The sequence below is a fragment of the Otolemur garnettii genome, unplaced genomic scaffold (assembly GCF_000181295.1).
Source record: "Otolemur garnettii isolate 467f Iridium unplaced genomic scaffold, OtoGar3 scaffold00021, whole genome shotgun sequence".
NCBI lineage: Eukaryota > Metazoa > Chordata > Mammalia > Primates > Galagidae > Otolemur > Otolemur garnettii.
The window spans coordinates 22,284,318-22,293,596 of NW_003852416.1; positions in this window are offsets into that span (position 1 = coordinate 22,284,318).

Sequence of the window (9,279 nt, forward strand, 5' to 3'; positions counted from 1 at the left end):
ACTAGGTGCTGGCCTTGATACACAGCTTCCCAAACAGGAGTACTTTGAAAGTGACAGTAGCAATATTCAGCCATGATGTATGTACCACTTTTTCTAGGATGAGTTTGGACTTAATTGTCAGACCTCATATGCACAAGCATTAATCAAAAGAAAGCATGAAAAAGGGTCAATCTACCAAAAAGACATATAATCCTAAATATGTGTGTACAGACAACCAAACTGAAAAATACGTAAAGCAAAATTTGACAGAAATTAAATTTAAAAAAATCCACAATTTTAGTTGAAAATATCAACACTTCTATTCTAACAATTGATAGAACAACTAAATTGAAACTCAGAGGGATATGAAAGAATTCAACAACACCAGCAGCCAACAGGGTCAAATTGACATTTATAGAACACACCACCCAACTAGACCAGAATATACAGAATATACATTCTTATCAAGTGTCCCTAGAACATATATCAAGTTAGACCCTCTTCTGGGCCATAAAATAAACCTCAACAAAATTAAAAGAATTTAAATCATACAGAGCATGTTATCTGACCACAGTGGAATTAAATAGAAATCAGTTGAAAAACATAACTGGAAAACTTCTAAACTTGGAAATTAAACAAAACACTTCTAAAGAATTAATGAGTCAGAGAGGAAGTCTCAAGGGAAAGTAAAAAACATATTGAATTAATTAAAAATGAAAACACAATATATCCAATCTTGTAAGACAGAGATAAAACTATGCCAAGAGGAAAACTTGTAGCACTAAATGCTTACATTAAAAAAGAGGAAAAGTCTTGAATCAATAATCTAATTTCCCACCTTAAGAACCTAAGAACAAAATAAACACAATCAAATAGAAGAAGAAAATAATAAACATGAAAGCAGAAATCAATGAAATTTTAAACAGTAGAGAAAATCAATGAAACAGAAAGCTGTTTCTTTGAAAAGATCAATAAAATTGGCAATCTTCTATTAAGGATACAGACCCTGCAAACATCAGAAGGATAATAAAAGAGTACCATGAATAACTCTACACACACAACCTAGGAGAAATGAACCTGCAGGCAACATCATATTCAATAACAGTGAAAGAGTAAAAGCTGTTCCTCTAACACTGAGAACAAGGCAAGGATTTTGATGTCATCCCTTCATATTAGAGGTCTCAGAAAGCACAATAGGACAAGAAAAAGAAATGAAAGGCACACAGATGAGAAAGGTGAACTAAAACTTCACCTTCACAGATAACATGCTTTTCTATGTAGAAAAGTTCAAGGAAAATACAATCTACTAGAAGTAAGCTTAGCAATTCCACAGGATGCACAGTCAATATGTAAAAATTGATTGCATATTGGTCATAGCAATGTCCAATTAGAAATTTTTAAAATGCTAATTATTATTCACAATATCACCAATATATGCTACACTTAACCATAAATCTAACAAAATTATGACATGTGTGGAGTCTTTATGCTGAAAATTATAAATCACTGATTATAGAAAGCAAAGATGACCAAAATAAATGGAGAACTATACTTTATTCATGAATCAGAAAGCCCAATTTTCTTAAAATATCATCTCTCCTCAAATCAATCTATAAAATCGATAACATCCCAATAAAAATCCAAACAGGCTTTTTTTTCTTTAGAAATTGACAAGCTGATTCTAAAATGTATTTGGAAAACAAAGGAACTACAATAACCAAGGCAAATTTTGAAAAAGTTGGAAGACTCCCACTATTTGATATAATATTTATTATAGAACTGTAATAATCAACACAGTGTGGTATTGGTGAAAAGACAGGCCATAGGTCAGTGGGATAGAATAAAGTACAGATGACACTACAGCCCAGTGGAGAGAAGCATTTCTCTCATTACTGCAGAAAGATAGCACCATTCCGTGCAGCTTTAGAAGCATCGAGAGCTAGCCCTTCTGGCCTGAGCCTCAGCACTTTTTGCAGTGGATGACTAGCCACAAATACTTGAAAAGTTTTTTCACAAAATTTCTCAGATAATTGACATCAATGATGGGAGAGGGGAGGATGGAGAACTCAGATGGAAGATTATGGAGGATGCTGCAATCTTACAGTAGCTTACAGCCCGGTTTATGAGTACGTGTTGACCACCTCCTGAAAGCTCCTGGCTGTAAACTGAGTGAGAATTTGATTGTGGTGAGGCATAGTGCTAGAAGTGCTATGAATAATAAAAACCCAGACTGGGCACTGTGGCTCACACCTGCAATCCTGGCACTTTGGAAGGCCAAGGCAGGAGGATTGCTTGAGGCCAGGCATTTGAGGTTATAGTAGGTTATGATCATGCCACTGTACTTCAGCCTGAATGACACAGCAAGACTCTGTCTCAAAAAAAAAAAAAAAAGTTAAAAACGACTTTTTTTAAACCTGGAAAATATGACCATTATCATTAATGTGACCCCAGCACTAGCCTAGAACCTGGAAAACTGGGTTATATTTATTTTTCTGATCCCCCAAGTGTCTACATAAATAATAGGTACTCAATAAATATCTGCTGAATGAACAAGTGAATGATTTCATACATACAAATAGATTTCATTGGCTGATGTAATTTATATAATTCATATAATGATATGAACATAATCCATGGCTTACATGACCTACACTGAGGACAGGAACTGGGTTTTTCCCCATTTGTGTCCCCACAAGGCATAGCAAAGTGTTCTCTTTGTAAACTTGATAGATCTGTGCCCAAGACTTGGCCCAGGACAACACCCCAAACTGAATGAGACACATTCACCGATTAGCTCTCATTTACAAATCCTCACCAAAGGCATGAGGCGTTACACCAATTTCCCATCACACCACCTCAGCACAGTGACAGTAATTCAAAGAGTGCTGGTGGGCAGAAGCTTTGCTCATTAATTGGTAATGAAGAGAGGAAATTATTTCTCCCCAGAAGTTGTTTCTGCTGTTATCTTGGTGAAATTCCTTCTTGCCCACCTTATTTGCTAGTACTCACTGCTAAAAGGAGACATCATTTATCTACATTTTTTCTAGATAGTTCAGTCAACACTTTAGAGGTCAAGTTGTCCTAAGAAAAGTGGTTTTTAGTTAATGGCTAGGAAATGAAGCTTTTCTATGTTCTTTCTGGACAGTTTCCTTTATGAACAAATCAACAACGTTGCAGCTATTTAACTCTTCTTTGGCCACAAAGAAGTGTTCAGAATGGTCCAAAGCTAAGAATTATTCTTGCAACTCTGAATCCACTGTGAACTCCAAGGGGAAAGAGAAGACATTTGGAATAGGCTCCAGGCCCCTCTTATCTGCCCAGCACTGGCATCAATAACACCTGTTGGCTAGGTGATCTCTAGGAAGAGCTCAGACACAATCTGATGTTTACAACTGCATCAACCTTTGTGCTGTAGAACAGATGTTGAAATTTCAATCATGCAGGAAGATTCTGCCAGAATCTAGATATTGGCCTGACTCCCCACTCCTGGACCAACACAAGTAGGGACCCTGAGGACAGTAAATGAGGAATCATCACCACCACCACAATGATGGGCTCTTTGGGGACATAGAGGTCTTTGTAATAGGAGGTAATACATGGCTCTCCCATCTCACCATGAAAAGATTGAAATCCATTTGTGAATAACTAGAATGTTGAAGGCTATAATTCCCAAAGACTCAGTCCACCATATACAGAGGTTCCCCCTCATAATGCAAGAGGCCCTCAACAGGGCTGAGCCCGCCAGGTGGGTCTGAGACTCTAAAGAAAATAGTACCCACAGAGCTCTAGACTCCATCAGAGCAAACATTTTCTAAGGGTGTGGTCTAGTGAAGTGATTCTCAAATGATAGCAGGCAGCAGAATTACCTGAAGGGCTTGTTGAAGCAGACTCTGGGCCCCATCCCTGGGGTTTCTGATTCAGTGAGGGTGAGGCCTGAGATTGGCATTTCTAACACATTCCCAGGCCATGCTGATGGTGCTGATCCAGGACCACACTCAGAGGGCTGCTGGACTGGAAGGGACAATCGCCTGCCTCCTGTGCCGTCTTTTGGTGTCAGGGCAGTGCTCCTAGTGGGGCTCATCTCTTTCCCCTTCACTCTTGAGCCAACTTCCGGCTTGGTCTTTGGTTACCTTCTGATGCCCAGCTCTCTGGCTCTGATCTTTTAGTTGAGCTTCTGTTTATCCAAGGATCTCACTTGACCTTTGTCCTGGCTTGTCCCCTGCCCTGCTGGCCCCCAAGCCAGGTCAGTAGACTTCTCCACTAGGACAGCTCCTTGCTGCCCCCTCCTGGTTCCTGGAGGAACATGAACTGGAAAATTAACCCTTCAAGGGCCGGGCGTGGTGGCTGAGGCCTGTAATCCTAGCATTCCTAGGCCAAGGCAGGTAGATTGCCTGAGCTCATAGGTTCAAGACCAGCCTGAGCCAGAGCAAGACCTCATCTCTAAAAATAGCTGGGCATTGGCTCAGTGCCTGTAGTTCAGTGGTTAGGGCCACATACACCAGGGCTGGCAGGTTCAAACCCAGCCAGGGCCTACTAAACAATAACAACTACAAAAAAAAAAAAAATAGCCAGGCATTGTGGCAGGCACCTGCAGTCCCAGCTACTTGGGAGGCTGAAGCAAGAGAATCGCTTAAGCCCAAGAGTTTGAGGTTTCTACCAAGGGTGACAAAGTGAAACTCTGTCTCCAAAAAAAAAGGAAAAAAGAAAGAAAGAAAGAAAGAAAGAAAGAAAGAAAGAAAGAAAGAAAGAAAGAAAGAAAGAAAAAGAAAATAAAATTAACCCTTCAGAATGTGTCAGTCCCTGCCTTCAATGATCATATCCTCTACCTGGGGAGATAAAACCAATTTCTCATAAAGAATATTTTAAATGTTTGCAAAGATCTACATCAACAAACTCAAATGCAAGAGAATACAAAACTCAAGATATCCATGCTAAGGCCATGTGTGCCTCTCTATAACCAATAACTCTGTTTCTGAACTCATATTCCCACTGAATGCCTCAATTAATTCTAGAGATCATTCACAAATCTGGGGCTGGGAGTGGCTCCTAACACTTAGCCTTCCATTTGTCTATGACCCCAAATAGCCAATTATTTTCCCAAAGGGGATGAAAACAGGCAAGACTCTGGGCAGGGGAAGATGCTGCACAGGCTGTGAAGTTCCCAGAGTAGTCCACAAGCTGGCTGACCTCATGGGCCATGAGAAACTGGGACATGTGATGCAGTTACTGTATCTGTAGTTTTAAAGGACCCAAGAAAACAGCATGGAGCAAGAAATGTCTTTTAATTTAACTTGTCTGGTGTTGCTTGAGGAAAAAGGGGCTCAATTACTGGCAGGTGAGAAGGTCAGTACAGACTCCTGTGAGATCCTAAAGGGACCCGTGGGCTGCTCAGCAGTGGCACTGAGTCTTCACTCTGTGTCATTTCCCCCTGGAACTTATGACTTTAATTTACCTGAGTAGAAGCCATCCCAGCACTGCGCCTGTGTTCAGTTGCTGAGACAGGGAAACTGGAGAACGCAGGAGGCACTGGGGGGAAGAGGAAGGATTACAGGGTTCTTCAGGGAATCAGAGAGGAGTTGGGGGGAGTTTAGAGAGGGTGTGTAATAAGGAGGGAGAGGAAGGGAGAGGAGGGAAGGGGGACTGTGAAGGAGTCTGAGGTGGAGAGAAGAAATGATGCCAGGGAGGATGAGGAGGGGGATGGCAGGACAACAACCTTCCTCAGGCAAGGAAAAGTCAAGTAAGAGACATGGAGGGTGAGGGGAATGAGGGGAGAGCACATGTCTTCCTGAGGGGGAAGGAAAAGTGCTCCGGGAAGAAATGAGTGTTAAGCTATTGCTATCAGTCAAACATCTCTGGGGACTCAGGACCTGGGGAGTAGATGGGACTGGGGGAGTCTAAGTCCCATTCTGCCTCCTAGCAGCTTACAGCTTATTAAATTTCCCATCCCCCACCCCAGCCCTGCCCCCACCTCCAGAAAAGGTGTGACTATGAAGAGTTAAATAGCAGCAGTGGAGGAGTACAGCACCAGGAAAGACAAAGGTCCCTATAACTGACCCGTAATCAAGTCCTAGCTACAGAGGGCCCTCCTCCCTGCCAAGATGATGATGATGCAGGTCAGGGCCCAGCTGGCCATGGGTGAGTGGCCATGGAGCACTATCTGGGCTCTGGCTTTCTCCTGACCTGCTCCCCTTCAACCCTTTCTCCCTGACAGCTTCTTCAGCTGGAGCCCAGACCAATGGCCTCTGTGGTTCCTCTCCCTCCTCTCAGCCAAATTCCCACTTCCCTTGTATCCTCTCTCCTCCTTCAGCCCCCAGAGCTGTGCGTGCCCCTAAGGAAGTCGGGTGAGTCAGACTGTCCTCACTCTCCCCCAGGGCTGCCTTTCCACCTTCAGGTCACACCCTCCTGCCCCCAGCATCCCTCATACACACAATCCCACTTTCATGAGGTCCTTGAATCTGGCAAAGGGTCTTGCTCTGGCCATGCTCCAGGGGCACCATTGTCCAATCACATCCATCACCCCACTGCACAGAGTTCACAGGACCAAGAAGATGTGCCCCCCAGAGCCCAGTCCCATTTCCAACCCCTGCTCTTGGAATTCCTTTCCAGGAGGCCCAAGCCTGCCTCCAGCCCTTCCTCAGAGTGCAGCCTGTTCCTCCAGAGCCTGCATTCAGTCATGGGCAGCTACAGGGTGGCTATTTGTGGGAAGTCTGCACAAGGCCTAGGGTGTTGCACCCTTTTTATCATAGCAGAAGGCCACTTGCTATGTGGGCTGGAGGAGATGGCAGACCACACTGGAACAGGGAACAGGGAGAGACATTTCTGCAGTTGCACGTACCACACAAAACTCGAAGACATTCAGAGTGTAATCCTGACCTTCCAGGTCTTTCCAAAGGTATATTTGGCAAGGTAGGAGGATAGACCATGTTCTAGTTAACAATGAGTTCATTTGGTTCATGGCTTCAAAATACTTAGACAAATAGTATGAGGCCTCCTTTGACTCTTGCCCTAAGCCCTGTAAATGCTGAGGTTGGCCTGGCTAGCCCCAAATTTGATGGAGGAATGGAGATTTTGGGAAAGCTTTCACAGAGGAATAGGAGAGAGGGTGACATTGCATATCACAAAGCAAAACTTCCTAAACTCTGTGGATCTAGCTATGCTTTTCTTCCAAATTTCCTCCCTGTACTACAGCTAGCTCACCTCTCCCTTTTCCTCAGGAACCATCTCCTTGGCCTGCCTCTCCAGCCTTGCTAAATCTACCCTCCTCACTCTCCCACTCCCATGACCTCTCAAAATCCCCTTAGCTCCCATCCCCTCTGAGCAAAAGCATTGGGCCTCATTAAATAACTCTCAGCAAAGTAAAAGCCTATACTTGGCCTTGTTTGCTCTTCCCCATTTGTCCTGCCTTTTGTTATCACAGCCTACTTCCCCACACAGTTGTGTCTTTGAGTCATCTTTCCCAATAGGAAATGAACTTCTTGAGGGCAGACACTGTGTGTGGTTCAGCTCTGTGACTCTTCTAGCACCTTTTTCTTTGAAAGCATTCATGAAAGTTTTCATAGGGGAGTTGGAATCTGAGTTAGGCCTGAAAGATAAGTAGAATATGGAAAAAGAAGTCAAAAGAGAAATGGAGTTCTGAGCAGGAGCAACAGGAAAAGCAATGATAGATTCTTCATATCCTGTGGGCAATAGTGAGCCACTGAAGATTCCTGAACTAGGGCATGACAACACTTTAGGAAAAATCAATCTGTGCAAGGTCTACTGGAGTTTTGGAAAGCAAGATGCAGGAAAGAAAGCAGAGCATTTTAAGGGCTGTTGACATAACTCAGGCATGAGGACTGGATGTCAGAGTGCAAAGGCAGGATGAATGGATGGGGGTGGGGAGCAGTATTGGGCTCAATGAAATGACCCAGTAAAGGCCACACAGTTCAGAGTCAGACCTAGTAGTCAAGCTGTCTGATTTCATCCGTACTGAGTCTTAAAGGAAGTGAAGCTAGAACTGAGTCTTGAAGGCTGCTGAGAAGAAAGGAGTTTGGCCAGCAGGAAGCTCTACAAGCTTTACCCCAGGTTTACTACAAGATTCACTGCCCAGGGGCAACATGCCAGGAGGTCACAGGTTTCTGCAGGAGATTCTGGCTTTTCCCCTTTGGAGAAAAGTACAGTCCCTACTTTAGGCGGGGAGGGAGGCAGTCAGGGAAGAGATCATCTTAGCTCCTCTCCCTGGCAGGGGCAGGTAAATAATAATGCTTATATCCCCAAGTCCCTACCGCAGTGGTTCTCAACCTTCCTAATGCCTCCTAATGCCATGACCTTTTAATATAGTCCCTCATGTTGTGGTGACCTCCAACCATAGAATTATTTTCATTGCTACTTCATAACTGTAATTTTGCTACTGTTATGAATCATAATGTAAATATCTGATATGCAGGATATATTTTCATTGTTACAAAGGGGCTGTGACCCACAGGTTGAGAACCGCTATTCTAGGGCCAAGCTGAGGGACTTGGGGAGCTGTGATAACTCCTGACACCTTGCAGTGCTCCATGGCTTCCAATACATTGTAAAGTAATATGCCTGACCACCTACTTCCCTACCTCCCTACTCAATGACTCAGATCCACCTTTCAAGGCACCTCTCCCATGAAGCCATCACTCCGAAGACTCTGTAGGCTCATAGCCCTGTGCTTCCACTCTCAGTTACCATCTGCTACCCTCTGCAGATAACAGCCATGTGACTTTGGCCAAGCCACTTAACCCCTCTGTGTTCATCAGTAAAAGCTGACCCTTACCAGCTATTATGGTGAAGAAGACACTGCCTTGGTTTGCTGGTTCACTGTGGATCAGTCTCTCCTACCTCTCTGCAAATTCCACTGGCACACACTAGGCCCACTTACTCAATTTGCAAGCACTTACTGAGCACATGCTCTGTGCCAATCTTGGTGACAGAATCTGGCTTTGAGATAAATAAGAAGGCCTTGGGGTCCTTGGAGTCAAGGTGGACATGGACCTGTATAGAAAGAGTATGGCAGAGGCTGGCCCTGGGCTGAGGCTGTGTGAGTATAGTCCGGCACAAAGGAGGATGGGGCGGGCTCAATGGAACCAAAGCTGATGGAAATGAAATCAAACTATCCCACTTGACCACTTGACTTCAGCAATCACATTTAAGCACAAGGAGATGGCAACTCAATGAGAAAATTCCAGTGCCAGGAAGTCATGAACTAGGGCTGGGACCACAGCCTCTCACTTCTCAAGGAGGGAGGCTTCCCCACCTCCTCTTCCCCAAACCTCAGTCTTTCCCCACAGT